Source organism: Eulemur rufifrons, chromosome 4 (assembly GCF_041146395.1).
Source record: "Eulemur rufifrons isolate Redbay chromosome 4, OSU_ERuf_1, whole genome shotgun sequence".
Classification (NCBI taxonomy): Eukaryota; Metazoa; Chordata; class Mammalia; order Primates; family Lemuridae; genus Eulemur; species Eulemur rufifrons.
Genome location: NC_090986.1, coordinates 73,803,286 through 73,823,103, shown reverse-complemented (window position 1 = coordinate 73,823,103; position 19,818 = coordinate 73,803,286). Strand labels below are relative to the sequence as shown.

The 19,818-nt window shown below is 40.3% G+C and overlaps 1 protein-coding gene across 1 annotated transcript in view; it reads left to right on the top strand.

Annotated features, from left to right (window-relative positions):
* Window positions 1-3,574: 3,574 nt before the first annotated feature.
* Window positions 3,575-19,818, top strand: part of PDS5B (PDS5 cohesin associated factor B) — a 165,045-nt gene continuing 148,801 nt past the window's right edge. Inside the window, exon 1 of the mRNA XM_069467361.1 lies at window positions 3,575-3,716. The gene's annotated coding sequence lies outside the window, so the exon portion shown is untranslated. The remainder of the gene's footprint in view (window positions 3,717-19,818) is intronic.

Genomic DNA, 19,818 nt, shown 5'->3' with positions numbered 1-19,818 from the left:
GGAGATGATCACAATGCTTCATCCCATTCCCTAATGCCTAAAGTACCACAAAGTTAATTTCTGCTTTGCTTAGTCTCTGCTAATGGATACAAATGGGCCAGTGTGTTATCTTTTTCAAGGAACACGACCACATTCCAACATATTTCCTGGAGATACAATGTCTTAACCCAATAAATTAGCCTAGTGGGAATTTCAGCACTGTTGCAGACTGGCAGGGATCATATTATTGGCTTGACTAGCCTTTCAGACATACCTTGACTTATACCAAACAGGTAATGGTGTTTGTCTGGGTAAAATCCAGTCTCCTCACTCACTAACTGGCTTCCCAGCATGCTTTACTATGCATGATACATGTTTTTTACTGCTTTTTGAAAAGCATGCTCTAGTGTAGTGAGGCTGTATTCAAAATGTGGTAGGTGCAATGGGGGTATATTTAGGACTGTTCATGTTAACTATGTGCATTCCTGATGTCTTCCAACTTCCTAACCTCTTTAACTTCAATTAGAACCTATCCAAGAAAACAAACAAACAAACAAAAAACAAAACACAAAGACCAGATAACCCAAATATGATTGGTGTGGTAGGCTGGATAATGGTCCTCCCAAGGATATCCATGTCTTAATTCCCAGAAACGTTTCACTATGTTATGTTACATGGACAAGGGTACTAATCAACCGACCTTAAATTAGGGAGATTATCCTGGATTACCTTGGTGGGTCCAATATAATCATGAGTCTTAGAAGTGGATGAGGGAGGCAAAAGGGAGTCAGAGAAAGAAATGTGACAATGGAAGGAGGTCAGAGAGATGCTAAGGAGATGGCTGCAAAGATGGAGGAAAGAGGACATGAGCCAAGGGACCTGGGCAGCTTCTAGAAGATGGAAAAGGCAAGCAAATGGACTCTCCCATGGAGCCCCCAGAAAGGAACACAGCCCTGCCAGTATCTTGATTTAGCCTAGTACAACATGTGTCAAACTTCTGAACTAGAGAACTGTACGACAATAAATTTGTGTTGTTTTAAGCCACTGACTTTGTGATAATTTGTTATAGCAGCAACGTAAAATAGTACAGGTGGGGACTGGATTTGTGGTTCTTATAGTCAAGGACAATTCTCCTAACCACGTCTGTATCCAATTATCATTTTTACATAATTCCCACACATTTTCTCTTTCTCAGAGTAGAAAGCATTCCTAACTGACTTTTTTTTTTTTTTTTTTTGAGACAGAGTCTCACTTTGTTGCCCAGGCTAGAGTGAGTGCCATGGCGTCAGCCTAGCTCACAGCAACCTCAAGCTCCTGGGCTCAAGCGATCCTACTGCCTCAGCCTCCCGAGTAGCTGGGACTACAGGCACGCGCCACCATGCCCGGCTAATTTTTTCTATATATATTTTAGTTGTCCATATAATTTCTTTCTATTTTTAGTAGAGACGGGGTCTCGCTCTTGCTCAGGCTGGTCTCGAACTCCTGACTTTGAGCGATCCACCCGCCTCGGCCTCCCAGAGTGCTAGGATTACAGGTGTGAGCCACCGCGCCTGGCCCTAACTGACTTTTGAATGGTTCATGTTCTTAGCTGTCTTCAATTGTATACTTTCCAATTATATGGCTCCCGATGAGTTACAACTTGACTGTTTTTCAAATCCCCAAACACAAAGGATTATTTTTGTTCTAAGAGCAATTTCAGATTCCAGTTTTCCTAAACAATGTTGCTTAAAATGAAGGTTTATATTACTGATTTCTGTAAATCCAGAAATCAGTCCTAATGTAATTGCCCCATTGCTCCTTACCGTGTAGCTTTTTTGAAGGTTATCTCCTTTCTGCTTACTCTTTTTCTTGGGTTCAGTCCTGTAGTGTTGGTAGCCTGAGGTGGCAATACGTATTTTGGGCATCGTTACTGAAACTCATGGCATGCCATTTTATAATAGAAAGGGTTAATGGTGAAACTAGCAAAAGAGCTCACAAAGTTTACGTGACACCTTTAGTCATTTCAGGACTCACTCCCATATATAAGATGCAGAACAAAATTCTTAAACAATTCACACATTCAACAGAAATATTTACCGAGCACCTTCTAGGTGCCAAATGCTGGGGATAAGAGCAGTGAACTTTTTAGACAAAAATTCTTGCCCTCATTCTTCTGTTCTGAAACTTTCTTGCTCCCTGTCTTTGGAGGTTTGAGAATTGAAGAGGGCAAAGCAAGAAAGATAATAAAAACAATCAAAGAGGTAGAGAAGGATTTTCTAGATCTAGACATCCTACTTTCCTTCCATGTAGGATTATGTTGATGGAACAATGATGAAAAATAGGAAAGTTGCTCAGATAATTTTAAAAAGGGGGCAGAAAGAACTCACAGCAGACTTCATTGAGGAATGTGTAAAAAGGGTAGAACCCTGCAGTATTTAATGGCAAAATCTTGGACAGTGGAATACAGTAACACAGGTCTAGCAAGCACTAGAGGAGACTGAAGCAGAATTGTTCTTGGAGCCCCACGGAAAAGGAAATGAATAGGTCTTGGTAACTCTAGGTGCCCTGGCCTGTTGGAATTTTATGACACTTCTTTTCTACCACAATAATATTAGTTCGTGTACTAGCATTACCTAAGTTTTGTTTTAATTGATAAATGTTACCGTCATCCATTAATTCACCTCTTGCTAGTTTGTTGTTGAAACAAGTTCTCCCTGGAACAAAGTTCTAGTAACCAAATATATCATATCAGGGAAAACTTCCTCACAGCAGGGATGGTATTAACGGAAGTAAAAGGAGACAGTATCCTTTCTTCAGCTCTGGCAGGGGCCTGGCTGAGGAGAAAACCGTCCCCAAACGCAGGTGATAAGCAGTGGTGACCAGGCAGAGCCCACCCGACCCTACAGCTGCAGGAGGGAGGCCTGGCACCTGCCGGGGCTGAAGGGGGAAGAAACCCGCCTCCTAGAACGCGCCCTTGTGGTCTTCAGCCTATTTCTCCCTCTAATAAGGACAATTCTCCCAAGACGAGGGAACAGGAATGCTTTGGTCCAGGATGAATTACTACGTCCCTTCCTACACCTGCTGCCTACTCAATAATTCCTCAGATCCGGAAAGCGGTGGGATTTAGTCAAGACGTAACACATACCATGTAGAAAAACTATTTGTATGGCATTTTGAGACGATTAGGTCAGCGTTCGCAAGTAAGGAGCAAAGTAGGTAATAAACACCCATTTTATCTGCATAGCACAACACTGGCGCAGAATGACAGTGTTTCAAACATTGCCCAACACGTATCGAAAAAGTGAGAGACAGATGCTAGCCCATGCGGTTTTTGGTAGAAGTCTGCGAAGCCGCAGAGGCAGAGGACACGCCGACAGCTGAGCAACTCGCTGCCACCGCGGCGACGGCGGCGGCGCGCCGGAGTGGCAGCGTGAGCGCGCACGGGGCGGGGCGGAGGAGGGGCGTGCGCGCGCGCGGACGGGGCGGGGCGGAGCGGAGTCCGGCGCGCAGGGCCGTCTGGTCGGCAGGGGGCGCTGCGCACCCACGCCGCGCTTTGCCTGCCCCCGGGTGCTGTCCGCGGCGGTTCGATTGGAGCAGCCGCCGAAGAGCGCTTGGCGCCATTTTGAAGCGGAGAGGAGGAGGAACGGCCGGGCTGGCTGCGGAAGGGGAGGGGGGGGGAGAAGGCGATTGGATGCGGCGGCGGCGGCGGATCCCGGAGAGCAGCGGAGTGAGAGGAGTAGCGAGTCGGACACCCGGAGGTAGGAAACAATTCAGTTAACGGAAAGAAAATGTCTCTTCTGTCTGCTCGCCGCGCTCCATTTTTCAGTGGGCGCCAGCGCGGCTGTGTGTGTGTCTGTGTGTGTCTGTGTGGCGCGGCTGAAGCGCCGCCCGCCCGCCTGCCAGCCAGGACTCGCCTGTCGGCTTAGGGGCTGCAGCGTTCGGCTGCCTGGCGGTGGCCGGGGCGGGGGTCGTGGGGCGCGGGCCGGGCTGCACGGTGGGGGTGGGGAGGCCCCGCGGCCGGCGCGCTCCTCCACGCCGCGGGCTCTGCCGCAGCCTCTGGAAATTAAACTTGCCGCCCTGGTCCCGGCCCGGGCGCTCGCGGCGGTGGCGGCGGGCGGTGACCTTGCGCGCGGGCGGGGGTCCCGGGGCAGCCCGCAGCCCGCGCCCTCCCGCCGGCGCCCCTCCCCCCGCGCGCCCCGGCCGGCCGGCGGCTGTTTCCCGGGCGGCAGGCGGGCGGCGCGGTGCTCCTGTTGAATCCTCCCGCGGGCGGGTTTCTCCCTTCCGGGCGAGGGGCGGGCGGGGACCGCTGCGGGTCCGGGCCGCGGGCGCCCTGGGCCCCTCCGCGGAGTCCCCGCGCGCCGCCCCGCGCCGCGCGGCCTCCGCTCCAGGCCGGGGAACGGGCTGATAGAGTGACATTTTCACACTGTTACTTGCCAGCCGCCTGAGAGAAAGCGCGCTAACCGCGCCTCTTGGAGCTGGTGCTAGGGGAACCTGAGGACCTAGTTGAAGAAGAGCCCAGCACTGGCGTGAAGTGACTCCTCCCAGGCGACAACTGAATTCTAGCTTTCCTTTAGGAAGGAACCGTAGCGAAATGGTGTGCAATTGCGAATAGTTAACGTTTTGCACGGTTATTTTATTGATACTTTAAAAGTTTTCGGTCTAGAGAAAAACCGTATTTGTTGTTGCTGCTGCCGTTGGGTTTTGGTATATGCGTTAAATCCTACTCTGAGCAGCTCGACAGTTACTCCAAAGAATGAATCTGAACCCTAAATGCAGCACTTCGTCTTCAGAACTGCTTGCTACTGCGTTCCTTCCCGCGGACGGTGTGAGCTTGGGGAACGGTTTGAAAGAGCAGTTAGTTACCCACCCACTCCACACGTCTTAAACATCTTACCAACTCCATAAAGGGTTAATCCTTTTCTATTCTGAAGAAATGATGGATGGGCATTGGTATCCCGAAGATCCTACCCTGTTTATTAAATAGTTTTGGAAACTTTGGATATACCTTTAATTTCTAAGGTTCGTCTGCAGTCTTGAGAGAGTTGGGTAATCCTGTACTGTCTGCCTAATAACTTTAAAGACTCAAGTGTGTTTACATACAGGAGGCAGGCTGTAAATAAGTCATAATTATTTAACACTTGAGTGGCAGTATAATCATTGTTCTCAGTTAATATCTCTAGATAAAGTTTCAAGACAGAACATTTTCTATATTAACTCATGTAGTAGTCGAATAAATAATAAAAAACTACAAATATGGACTTAAAAGGACACTTCTTTATCTATACAGTCAGTACACATGTCAGAGATGTTAGTAATATTAGGAACAATAAAGTGAACATTCAGTGGTGTATGCAGGTCATTTTGTGGAACAATTACTTTTGTATCTCATGGTGATAGCAGAAAACCTAATTAAAATTCATAGTTATGAATATGTAGGTGAAAGTTACAACATGGGACTTCGTATGTTAAGATAGATTTATTTTATAAAAACATGTCTTAAGAATATTCCTTCAAAATAAAATTTGTGCATAATGTAACTTTACAAATATATATAGAAAAGGTGCACTTCAGACTTTTTAAAATTGCTGAAGTAGTAACTTCCCCCCACCCCCCTTTCTGGTGGGTGGTTTAAAAAAATTATCCTCTTCTCAGGTGGGTTTTACTTGAAGGTGTATTTTAAATGAGAAGGTAGTGCTTGTCTTGGCCTTTCTTTTTTTCCCGTTTTGGTTGAGGTTGATTCTCCCTGTATTAACTTTACTTTTACAGTAGCTTTTGTTATTCCTTCTGTCACCTTTATTCCTCTATGAGTCTCCCCCTCCGCATTTCCCCAAGAATTAGAGGAGATATGTGGTGATGATAGTGATTCTTGTCATGAGATTGTTTAAGGTTATTTGTTGTCAGGTTCTATCGAGTTGGCTGTTGGATGAAAATTGTTTTAATTTTTAAGTTTATTTTAAATTGTTCTGCAGCTTTGTTTAACGTTTACAAAGAGTAACATTTTGAGGACTAGGCTTTATAAGTAATTTTTTAATCCTAAAATAAAGGGATACCCTGTGTTAGGGCTTGCCCTGGAGAAGAATGAAATGGTAGAATATACTCAAAACTTTGTGAAGATGAAATATTTTTGGAAGTTGTCGTCTTGTCCTTCTTAGAGAATTTAGAGACTGCCCTTTGGCTTCCTCAGTGCTACTTTTTCTTGATCACGTTTGCTTAGAACTAACAGGAGGGCTCACTCTGATTTGGCTTATGGACTTGTGGATGACACATACTGTGTATAACTTACATTAGAAAAGAATAAATTTATGTTTCCTTTGTTAATGTTAGAGCTACAAGGAAATCTAAGGATGATCTCTAACTCACTTATTTTATACGTGAGAAATTAGGGTCAGATTGTAATTGATTTATGCAAGGTCACAGTCATATTCATGGGGTGGAATTGGAGCAGCCCTTAGGTCTTCTGGAAGCTTAGAAGTTTCCACGTGGTTTATATTGTTTTATTCAAGTATTAGGAATATTTAACACATTGACTGCCATGTGAGTTGTATTTAACTCACACTAGTTTTGAGCCCGGGGCGTCATGAAGCATACGTAACTCATGTCTCTTCACCTTTGGGAGCCACAATAGCTATTTTTCAAGTTGCATATAACTTATGCACAGAAAACAATTAAAAAACCCCAAATTTTTCATTAAATTAGAGAGGATCATTTTGTTTTTAAAGTTTTTATTCTATTTTCATAATAAAACACCATGGCCCCAAGGAAACATTTTTTTTTTTCCTAGTGTGGCAGTCAATGTGTTAAAATTATTTCGAGGTAGCACATAACACTCTATCCCTTTCTCCCCTTTTCATTCATTCAACCAAGAACTATAGTTTCAAGGTTAAACATCAGTTTCAGAATTTGGTTTTAATAATTTCTTTCCAGGATTTAGTCTACTTCTGTCTCAGAAGATAACTGCTTACATGTCTGTCTCCTGGAGCTGCTTGCTCTTTTATTGTGTAACATTACTTGGCATGGCATTTATTTATTCTTCATGAAACTTGTAAGCCAGAGTAATTTGGAAAAGTTGGTACTATGTTCAGCTTTATTTTGTCATGAGGTATAATGTGTGGATTTTTTTGCTTTTAAACTCAGGTACACAAGTCATTTGTCACTTCCAGTTACAATAGGCATTTTATATGGCTTGAATATTCCTGTTTGGGAATGTTAAAAATTCCAGAAATACTTACTTTAAAAATAAACCCAATAATTTCTCCGAGAATGTATTTACTTTTTAAGCTTATTCAGGAAGCTGCCAAATGGTTCACAATTCTGACTCTCTGGAGAGCAGAGGTCAGCTCTTTTCTGACACTATTCTGTTATGAACCACCTGATGATAATCATTTTCCCCAATACTTGAAAAAGGTTTTATAACCCTTTCTCACTAAGTAAGTAGTTCAGAATTAAGAATAAGTTTGCTGCGTTGAGACTGTAATTGTTTTTGGCTGGCATGAATGATCACGCACAGTGAGAAAATCACGATGGTATAACTCAGATGAATACAACTTAGTTGTTTAAATTTTAAAGCTTTTAATCTGTGATATTTAAAAATATCCATAATAGTTGTGCTCTAATGATTAGATGTTAATAGTAAGCAGTGATTAGAAACACTTGGTTTACCTGTGTAAAACTTAAAAGTCAGTTAAGAGATGTGGAAGAAAGACTGATACTATCCTGCTCTTTCTTCTTTGACAGTGAATGCTCTGACCTGTTTCAGCTGAATTAAAATATTAAGCTTCCATATACTTACATTACCAGGGATAATGCAGTAAACAGACTGAGACACCTTTTCCTAGAGAAGTGTAGGATAGTAGTTGGCCACCCACACCGAGGTGGTAAGAGCTGAGACAAGCCAGAGTAGGATCCCTGCAGTTGATTAATTCTGAAAAGAGAAGGCTTTCCCCCTTTTGCAGTGATAATTGAGGTTGCTCTTCTTTATGTGGGCGAGTGAAATTAGCCAAGACTATATCTATCTGTCTGTATCTATCTATCTATCCATCCATCCATGGTAAGGAGAACCAGGGGATATTATGACCATGACAGTCTCACTGTCTAACAGAGAATGGTTAGGGACCTGAAAGGAAGTGAGTTTGTGGTTCCCTAGACAAGATGGGAATTCTTTTTCTCTTCTTTCATCTCAGAGGTGATTTTTAGGGAAGTAAGTGAAGAGATTTTTAAAGGAACGTTCCATATTCCAAAATATACCCCTTGGTACCTTAAATTCTACCAGGAAATTGCAGTCAACTTTCAGATATGGGACAGTTTTGAGGGGAGGGTAGGAGTTGGTGGTGTGAGAGTGGTGGTTAAGCTTGGGGGAATAGAGTACTTAAAGAATTGTATATTTTCAGTTAAAAGTTATACATGTGTATAGTTAAAAAAATCCCAGTAGTACAGAAAAGTAAAAGTTACTTTTCTCCTCTTTCTTCCAAAAGGTAACCCATTGTTAATAGTTTCCAGAAAGTTTACTTTCCGAAAAATTTATACAAGTAGTATTATACTATTACACTTCAGTTTACTTTTTTAACTGCAGTTTACTTTTTTCCTTAGTTAATGTTAAAGAGTTCTTTTCATACTAGCACATATGCATCAACGTAATTAAAAATTGATTAGAGTATTTTAAGTGTGTACCATAATGTATTTTTTCTGACTCCTGTTGAGTGATATTAGGTTGTAACTACACTAACTAGCAGTGTACGAGTGTGCCTGTCTACATATGTGTTCGCCATCATTGGACTTTTTAAAACTTTGTACTTTTTGCCAATTTGATATGTGAAATTTGTCTTGTTTTGGGTTTGCATTTCTTTGATTATGAGTAAGGGTAAACGTTTGTTTATATGCTTACTGGGGGAGGTTATTTGCAGCACATTCCTTAATTGAGTAGTTTAATATTAGTTTGATTTACTTGCTGCAACTGCTTCCCCCCCTTACCTAAGCACTAAGATGGTCTGAGAAAGGTGCGACTTTTAGGGAGGAATAAGATTTTAGAACCTGTTGCACTTTGAAGGGGAGTGATGCTCTGAATGGAGAGACTTTGAACAACCAGGGGTCAGTATGAGAGTATGGAAAATCCTGAAAGCCTTTGACTTGGTGTTGGCATGAGGTAAAAGAAAGGCAGAAGTTATACGAAGGGAGATTTGAGAGTCAGGGCAAATAAATTTTGTACAGGGTCAACTCTTACTTCATACTATCTGCTTGTCCTGTCTCATCACTCCCCCCTGCCACATCACTCCCCCCTGCCACCTTCAACTGTCATTTCATTTTTATTCATACTGTCATTTGGTTTGCTCCTCTTTCCTGACAGATGTGGTAACCTGGACCTTTGTATTTCAGTTCCTCCAGATATGAGGGACACTTAGTTTTTCTTACAAGGGAAACTGATTTTCCTTCAAACCAGTCAAAGGGAGCAGTTTATTTCTAGCATCCTTTAGATCTGTTTCCTGATCTTGGGTGGTACCTCTCTGTAGCTGATATTCTGCTAGAGTATCAGAGGCCTTACATGCTGAACTGTACAGAAATCTTGGAATGTTGGTATGATAGCATGAGCTCTGTTCCTATTTAATCCCTATATCCTCTCCCCACCCCCAGTTTTACTTTTCATGAAATGAGTTTTTCCTAGCAGGCTTGGGTGGTGATTGGTTTAAAAGACTCTTCTCTGTCCCCCATTATTGTGGACAGGATAGTTGTTATCATCAAATGACTGGTCTTTTGTTCTCTTTACACCTAGTTCAGGCCATTGGTTCTCAAAATGGGGTGATTTTAGATAACCCCTATGCTCATTTCTCCAATTGGCATTTGGCAGTGTCAAGCTGGGGGTGGGGGTGGTGGTGCTACTGGCATCTAGTGGGTAGAGGCCAGGGATACTGCTAAACATCCTAAATGTGTGTAGGGCAGCCCTCCACAACAAAAAATTTTCTGACCCAAAATGTCTGTTGTGCCAAGGTTGAGAAACCATGGTCTATGCAGAACTAGTCCAGGAAGCCTGCATTTACCCCCATCTCAGCTGAATTAGGCCTGCCCACCAACTTTGATGATAGCAACCAAGTAATAGTAATGTTTCATGTGCAGTCCTCCCTCAGTATCTTCAGGGGATTGGTCTAGGACCCTTCTTGAGTACCCAAATCCACCGATGCTCAAATCCCTTATATAAAATGATGTAGTATTTGCATATAATCTACACACATCCTTGCATATACTTTAACTTTAGATTAATTATACCTAATACAATCTAAATGCTATGTAAATAGTTTTTACACTGTATTTTAAAAATTCGTATTATTATTATTTTTTAAGAGATAGGGTCTTGCTTTGTTGCCCAGGCCGGAATACAGTGGTGCTCTTGTGGCTCTGTGCAGCCTTGAACTCTTGGGCTCAAGCAATCCTCCTGTATCAACTTCCCCACCAGCTGGGACTACATGCACGTGCCATCATGACTGGCTAATTTTTAAAAAAAAAAAATTTGTGGAGATGAGGTCTCACTGTGTTGCCCAGACTGGTCTCGAACTTTTGGCCTCAAGTGATCGTCAGTCTCCTAAATCCTTGAATATTTTTGATCTGTAGTTGGTTGGATCTGTGGCAGAACTCTCAGATACAGAGGGTTGACTGTAGTCTTTAAATAAAGCTCTTGAGCACTTTTCCCCCCTCTTTGTTACCTCTATTTTTTGCTTTTGCCTTTTCCTCCTTCTCACTTATCCTGTGGCATAACATAAGTAGGTCAAGTCTTTATAGCCCTGTGGGAATTTGGAAGGTCACTGGCATTTAAGACTTGAACATTGATAGGAGCATACTTAGGCACTTGATATGATGCCTAGTGAGTGAAGTCCCTTTCTAAGGAAGGCAGAAGAGCATGGTGGTTAAGCATATAGACTTAAGAGTCAAGACCACTTGGATTTTTGTCCTGTCTCCATCACTAGCTAGTTGTGTCACCATGGGCAAATTACTTAATCTTACCAAATCTCAATTTCTTAATCTGTAAAGTGGGGGATAATAGCAGATATCTCATTTTTTTTTTTTTTTTTTGTTGAGACAGAGTCTCACTTTGTTGCCCAGGCTAGAGTGAGTGCCGTGGCGTCAGCTTAGCTCACAGCAACCTCAGACTCCTCGGCTTAAGCGATCCTACTGCCTCAGCCTCCTGAGTAGCTGGGACTACAGGCATGTGCCACTATGCCCGGCTAATTTTTTCTATATAGATTTTTAGTTGTCCATATAATTTCTTTCTATTTTTAGTAGAGATGGGGTCTCGCTCTTGCTCAGGCTGGTCTCGAACTCCTGACCTCAAGCGATCCACCCGCCTCGGCCTCCCAGAGAGCTAGGATTACAGGCGTGAGCCACCGCGCCCGGCCTTCATTTTTAAGAACAGCTTTATTGAGACATAATTCCCTTACCATAATCCATAGAAAATATACAATTGATTATTTTCTAGTACACTTATAGGTTTGTGCAGCCATCACCACAGTCTAATTTTGGAACATTTTTGTCTCCTGTAAAAGAAACCCCAAACTGAATGTAAGTTAGTCCAGCTGTTATGGAGAACAGTATGGAGGTTCCTCAAAAAACTACGAATAGAACTACCATATGATCCAGCAATCTCAATTCTGGGTATGTAACCAAAGGAAGGGAAATCAGTATATTGAAGAGATATCTGTACTCCTGTTGATTGCAGCACTATTCATAATAGTTAAGATAGATAATGAATCTAAGTGTGTTCATCAATGGATGAATGGGGCCAGGCACAGTGGCTCACGCCTGTAATCCTAGCATTTTGGGAGGCTGAGGTGGGAGGATTGCTTGAGCTTAGGAGTTCGAGACTAGCCTGAGTAAGAGCAAGATCCTGTCTCTACAAAAAATAGAAAAATTAGCCGAGCATGGTGACATGCACCTATAGTTCCAGATGCTTGGGAAACTGAGACAGGAGGATGGCTTGAGCCCAGGCATTTGAGATTGCAGTGAGCTTTAGCCTGGGCAACAGAGCAAGACCCTGTCTCAGGGAAAAAACAAATGAATGAGTGGATAAAGAAACTGTAGTATATATACACAATGGAATATTATTCAGTCTTAAAAAAGAATGAAATCCTGTCATTCGCAGCAACATGGATGAGCCTGGAAGACGTTATGTTAAGTGAAATAAACTAGGAACAGAAAGATAACTGCATATTCTCATGTGTAGAAGCTAAAAAACTTGATCTCGTAGAAGTAGAGAGTAGGATTGTGGGTGGTTACTAGAGGCTGGGAAGGGTAGTGGGGGAAGGGGCTAGGGAGAGAGATGCTAAACAATACAAGATTACACCTAGATAGGAGGAATAAGTTCTAGTGTTCTGTAGGATGACTGCTGTTGACCCTTGAACAACTTGGGCGTTAGTTGCGCCAACCCTCTATGTAGTCGAAAATGTATGCATAACTTTTGACTCCCTCAAGACTTAACTGCTAATAGCCTACTGTTGACCTGAAGCCTTACTGATAACATAAACCGTTAACATATAGTTTGTATGTTATATGTATTGTGCACTGTATTACAATAAAGCAAGCTAGAAAAAAGAAAATGTCAAGACAATCAAAAGGAAGAGAAACTATATTTACTATTCTTTAAGTGGAAGTGGATCATCATAAAGGTCTTCATGGTTGTTGTTTTGAAGTTGAATAGGCTGAGGAGGAGGAAGAGGAGGGGTTAGTCTTGCTATGTCAGGGGTGGCAGAGGGAGAAGAGGTGGGGAAGGTAGAAGGGGGGAGGCAGGCACACTTGGTATAACTTACATTGAAAAAAATCTGTGTATAAGTGGATCTGTGCAGTTCATGTTGCCCAAGGGTCAACTGTACAGTTAAAAATTTACTATATATTCTCAAATAGCTAGAAGAGAGGATTTTGAATGTTTCCAACACAAAGGATAAATGTTTGAGGTGAAGGATGTGCTGATTACCTTGATTCGATCATAACACATTGTGTGTATCACAATATCACTATGTACCTCATAAATATGTATAATTGTTATGTGTCAATTAAAGACAAATAATAAAATCACCAAATGCATTAGCTGTCACTTCCCGTTACCCTTGTCTCAGTTTTTGGGATAAGCCAGGCCAAATTCTTAGCTTGGTATCAAATATGTAAATATGCAGTAAGAGATGCTTATAACTTTTTGCAGGGAGACTGTGGCAAAGTCTATTTACGTGATTTTAGAGAATACAAAAATGGGATAATTGTTGAATGAATGTTTGCATCCTGTACTGTGCGAGGAAATTGTGCTCAGCGCTGGCTAGAGATATAAAGATGAAAGATATTTCTTCAATCAAGATAGATATATAATCAAGTAGGAGGAAACAGGCTATTATCAAAATAATTATAAAACAAGGCAGAATATAGTTAGTGCTTTCAGGAAGATGTAAACAAAATATTTGAAGTTGGAAATTTGACAGGAGATTAATTATGTCACTCTGAAAGTGTAGGAACCAGGAAGAACTTCTTGAAGGAGGGACCATTTTGGCCAAGTCTTAGATGATGGAAAGACGGGACATTTTGGCTCCAGTGAAGAGTACTTGAAGAATGCTATGCTTTTTTGTTTTCTTGTTCCTTCATGCTGTTGCCAAATAATTGCCTCTGGTAACTACACCTATACCCCTTTTTAATCTGTTTTAATCTGTTGTGAACCTGGGAAACTAAATGTATTAAATAATACATTGCCTTAATAATAATAGTGAGAGCTTGATGTTTAAGAAAAAGATATCAATATATGGTCTTATGCTGTCACTTTAAGTTAGTTGGTTTTTTAGTTTATTCTCTGGGTCTTAATTTCATCCCATTTAATTGGCTTTGAAGAATAAGTAATTCCTAGATAAATTAGCCTCATACACGGTTTCTTTGTTTTTCTTCTCCAAGGCTTCTACTAACAACTGTATCCCCTGACCACTCTTAAATTTCCTATTCTCTTTTCCTATTGCTGTTGGACACAGCACCTCCAATGCAAGTCCACAACTGAGCTGCTTTCCCTTGCCCTTTAACATCTTTCCAATTTTTGCCTTGGTTAATAACAAATTTCTTTTCTTTGAAAGTTGTTAGGGATGACTAGATTTATCATTATGTTGGAAACCTGGGCATCGTCTTTGACCCCTCCATTTCCTCTACTTCTCACATCAAATGAGTTACCAAATCCTGTTGATTCTGATACAGTATTTTTGAAGGCTATAATTACTTTTTTTTTTTTTTTACTATATGCATATCTATACTTCATAAGTAAGAAAGCAAAGTACAAAGAGTACAAAGATACACAATAAAAAGTCTCATTCGTACCCCCTTCCCGATCGGTCTCATTCCCTGCAATAGTGTAGAAATGTTAGTGATTTCGTATATATCCTTCTGGGGATTTAAAAAATATAACCATATACAAATATATTTATGTCACCTCAGTCTCCTCTTCGTGTGTTTTACTCTAATGTTGGAAACTAACTCTTCTGCCTTTTACTTTTTTTCACTGAACAATATATTAATACGTTGGAAATCATTCTTATTAGTATATAAAGCACTTTCTCCTCTCTTCTCTCTCTCCTTCTCCCTTACCAGGTGCAGAGTGTTCATTTTTATTTATATATCATAATTTAACTAGTCTGTTAATAGATTGTTTCCAGTTTTTACTATTATTAATATAAAATTGCTGTAGTGAGCAACCTTGTGCAGATATCATTTACGTATGCAAGTGTGTCTTTGGGATATATTCCTAGAAGTGGAATTGCTGGGCCAAAAAGTATAGTGGATATAATTTTGATAGATATTGTTAAATTGCCCTTCATAAGGCTTGTAACAGTAATGTATATCTGAGAATACTTGTTATGCATAGCCTTGCCAACACTGTGTGTAATCAAACATTTTGGATTTTTGCCAATCTGATAGGTGAACAATGGTATCCTAATGTAATTTTAATTTAGTTTTCTCTTATGGTTGAAGCTGAGCATGATTTCATATGTTTGAACTATTTTTATTTCTTTTTGTGAGAACTGTCTATATTCTTAATCTTTTCCCATTTCCCTGCCTATTTTGAGGATTCTTAAATTCCTATTCAGTCCCTCTGCCATTGGTTGGTATACTAAAAGTAAAACGTCACTGGCTTGCTCTCCTGCAGTTGTCTTCTTGCTGGTCTTTCTGTTTCTAGTTTTCGCTCCCTTCCAGGCACTCTCTCACCCGTATGGATCCTTCTGATCACAAATTTGAATGTCTCATTCTTTGCTTAAAGTTATTCATTGGCTCTTCACTACCTCTAGAATCAAAATATTTTAGCATTGGCCTGGTATGTAGCTACCTACCTACCTTGCTAGGATTTCCTTTCATTTCCTTATAGGTCCTTTGAACCCCTCAGTCAATGAACTGCTCCTGGCTCCCTATTGTTAGACCTGTTGTCTGTTGTCTTTCCATGTGGTATTTCTCTGCTTATAAATAGCTCAATTCTGCTTGTCCACATGTCCAAAGTTCGGCTTTTCATCTTTCATTCAGCACCTAATGGAAAGGTTTTGCTATTAATATTAATGATACCTAACTCTTCTTTGAGACAAAGCATTCTTCTTGCAAGACCTTATGTATACGTCTATCATGGAAACCCCTATATTTTAGGTTGTTATTATTTAAGTATGCATTTCCTTGCCCTAGATTGTTAGCTTCTTGAGGGCATGGACATTGAGTTATTTTGGAACCTAGCAAAGTGTTTGGCACATAGTACATGATAAATATTTATTGAATACATATAAATATATGTATATATACACTAAACATACATATGACCACCCAAGAAAAGGAAATTTAATAACGCTGTTGAGCTCACAAATGTATTAAAATATTTATTTTTGTTGAGGTATAATTAAATACAACAAAATATACAGATCTCAGGTGTTCATTTTGATGAGGTGTGACAGTTATATACCCATGTAACCAGTATTCAAAAGAAGGTGTATAATGTTTTCATCACCCCAGAAAGGTCCCTTGCTGCCCTCTCTATTCAGTTTCTTTTGACCCCAAGCATTCTTTGTTTTCTAAATGTAGATTAGTTTTGTTCTGTGTTTGTGCAGTGTATGCTCTTTTGTATTTGACTTTTTTTTTTTAAAACATTCAAATTTTGAGATTCATCCATGTATCAGTAATTCTTTTTATTGCTGAGTAATATTTCATTGGATGAATATACCACAGTTTATCTTCTGTTGATGGACATTTGTGTTGAATCCAGTTTTTGACTATTATGAATAGGGCCTATACAGGCCTTTTTTTTTTTTTTTTTTTTTTGAGACAGAGTGTCACTCTGTTGCCCTGGCTAGAGTGAGTGCCATGGCATCAGCCTCGCTCACAGCAATCTCAAACTCCTGGGCTTAAGCGATCCTACTGCCTCAGCCTCCCGAGTAGCTGGGACTACAGGCATGCGCCACCATGCCCGGCTAATTTTTATATTTTTAGTTGGCCAGATAATTTCTTTCTATTTTTAGTAGAGACGGGGTCTCGCTCTTGCTCAGGCTGGTCTCGAACTCCTGACCTTGAGCGATCCACCCGTCTCGGCCTCCCAGAGTGCTAGGATTACAGGCGTGAGCCACCGCGCCCGGCCTACAGGCCTTTTTTCAAACATGTTTTCATTTCTCTTGAGTAAATACCTAGAAATGGAATTGCTGGTTTATAGGCAGATGTATATTTAACTTTATAAGAAACTAATTTTTCAAAATGGTTTTTCATTTTATACTTCCACCTGAATGTATGAAAGTTATAGTTCTATATCCTCGCCAATACTTGGATAATCAGTTTTTTTTTTTTAATTTTAGCTATTCTATTGTGTATAGAATGGTATCTCATTGTGGTTTTATTTTCTGATTTCCTTGATAACTGATGTTGAGCACCTTTTCATATGATTATTGACAGTGTACTTTCTTTTGTGGAGTGCCTCTTCAAGCTTTCTGCCCATTTTAAAAAATTAATCATCTTCTTATTATTGATTTGTAGGAATTCTTAATATATTCTGGATATAAGTTCTTTGTCAGATCATTGTATTGAGAGTATGTTCTAGTTTGTAGCTTGTCTTATCTTTTCCTTAACAGTGTATTTTGATGAATTGAAATTTTTAATTTTGATGAAGTCTAACTTTTTCTTTTATGGATTGTGCTTTTTGAGTTCCAATAAGCCTTTGCCTACTTAAAAGTCACAAAAATATTCTCCTGTGCTTTCTTTTAGAAGATTCATAGCCTTAATTTTAATGTATAGGACCGTGGTCCATGTCAAGTTAATTTTTGTGCAAGGTGCAAAGTAAGAGTTGTGGTCATTTTAAAAAATATGTTTACCCAGTTCCAGCACCATTGTTTGGAAAAAACCACAAAACTTTCCTTTCCTGAATCAAATTGCCTTTTGTTTTTGTCCACATTTGTTTGAACCTTATATGTATACGGATCTATTGCTGGACTCTGTATTATGTTTCATTGATCTAGTGCTCCTGTGCAAGTATCATATTGTCTTGATTACTGTGGCATTACAGTAAGTCTTAAAAGTATATAATGTGACTCCTAACTTTTTTTTTTTGGCTAGTCCAGTTCCTTTGTGTTTCCATATAAATTTTCAAATCATTTCGTTACTTTCTATAAATAAAAGCCTTTTGGCATTTTGATAGGGATTGTGTTGATTTAGAGAGAACTGACCTCTTAACAATATTGAATTTGGTAGTCAGCATCTAACATGGTTCCCAGTGATCCCTGCCTCCTGATATTTGTACCCTTTTATAGTCACCTTGCACATTGTACTGAGGTTGGGTGGTGTGGCAAGAGTGATGGTATGTATGCATGATGGTTAATTTTCAGTGTCAGTATGACTGGGTTAAGGAATACTTAGAGGATTGGTAAAGACACACTTCTGGTTGTATCTCTGAAGATATTTCCAGAGGAGATTGGCATGTGAGTCAGTGGACTGAGTATCCTTTCTCCTGGAGTTGGGACACTCTCCTCCTCCTGTCCTTAAGCATCGGAACTCCAGGCTCTCTGGCCTTAGGACCCTAGTATTTAACACTAGTCCCCCTTCTCCCCCTCATTATTTTCAGACCTTTAGTCTCAGACTGAGAATTACGCTGTTGGCTTTTCTAGTTCTGAGGCTTTTGAACTTGGCCTGAGCCTTGCTATGGGCATCCTAGGGGATCTCCATCTTGTGGACAGCCTCTTGTAGCACTGCTCAGCCTCTGTAATTGCGTGAGCCAGTTCCCCAATAAATCCCCTCTCATATGTTTCTCTATCTCTTTATCTCCTATTCTATCTCTGAAGAACCCTAATACTGTATGTTACTTCTAAAATTTGGTTATGAAAGACACTTTGGCTTGTGTATTGGTCTCTCCCTCTCTCTCTTATCATTCATTCTGGGGAAAGCCAGCTGTCATGTTGTGGAGAGGCCCACTGTTAAGTCTGTGAAGAGTCTGAGATTTTACTCTACTTGCAAGCTAACAAGTTAGCCTGCCATAATTTCATAGATGCTTGGTAGAAGACACGAGACTCCTGGGTGAGAATTGAAGGGCAGTTTATTGTCACAGCAGTAGTAGTAGCCAAATTATCAGCATTTTTGTGTCAGTGACTTGAGCTCCATTTCACACTGAGTAATGTGAAGAGGGCCAGAGGACACCTGCACATGCAGTGGGTTACATTAGAAAAACCCTAAATATAGGGAGCCCAGATATTTTTTTAATGGGCAGTAAGTACCCGTTGCTTTGGAGGAGACTTTGTCTTCCGTCTGTTCACTATATAGACATCCTTGAAAAGATAGTCTGGAACAAAGGGCAGTTATAATGCTGGTCACAAGATGTGCAGAAATGCAAGAGAGACCTATGGAGTATTGCCTCCCAACATCCACATGGCAGAGAACTGAGGCTTCCTGCCAACAGCTTTGAATGAACATGGAAGCGGGGCTCCAGTCTTCAGTTGACTTGCAGCCACATGAGAGACTTTGAACCATATCACCAGCTAAGCTGCTCCTAGATTCTTCACCCTTAGAGACTGTGTGAGATAATAAATGTTTTGCTAAGTTTTAGGGTAGTTTATTACACAACAATAGATTACTAATACAGTTATGTACCTCTCCTTTTATTTATTAATAGATTATCTTTATTTTGATATGCAATATAAAGATATATTTACATATATGTAGTATATATGCATGTAAGATTTCTATAATAGATACTAAAATGTTCTTGTGTATATTAATATAACATCAGTTATATAATTTGATTAATGTTATATATTAACATATAGAAATATAACATTTTCATTTTCACTGTAAAGAGATTTCATGTTAAATTTACTCCAAAAATTTTGCTTTTTGATGCTATTACAAATGAAATTTTTTAAATTTCATTTTTCCGTTTTTCCATGCTAGTATATAGAAATTCAATCATTTGGTTGTTTATTATTGTCCTTGCATCTTCTGACCTGGTGTAATTTCACATAGTTCTAGTAGTCTTATTGTAGATTCCTTAGGATTTTCTTTACAAAAACAATCTTATCTGTGAATAAGAGTTTTATTCCTTCCTTTCCCATCTTCAAGCCTTTTATTTCTTTTTCTTACATTATTGCACCATCTAGGATCTTTAGTACAATATTTAAGAGAAATGGTGAGAATGGTGGGGTGCTGTGGCAAGCTCCTTAGTCCCCAGCTACTCGGGAGGTGAGAGGATTGCCTAAGCCCAGACATTCGAATCCAGCCTGGATAGTGAGACCCCATCTCTTTAAACAGAAGAAAGAAGATTTTAAAAAAAGGAAAGACAATTTCAATGTTACATAAAATATTTATTTTTGAATGGCAAGAGTCAATATCCTTGTCTTGTTCCTGGTCTTAGGAGGAAGA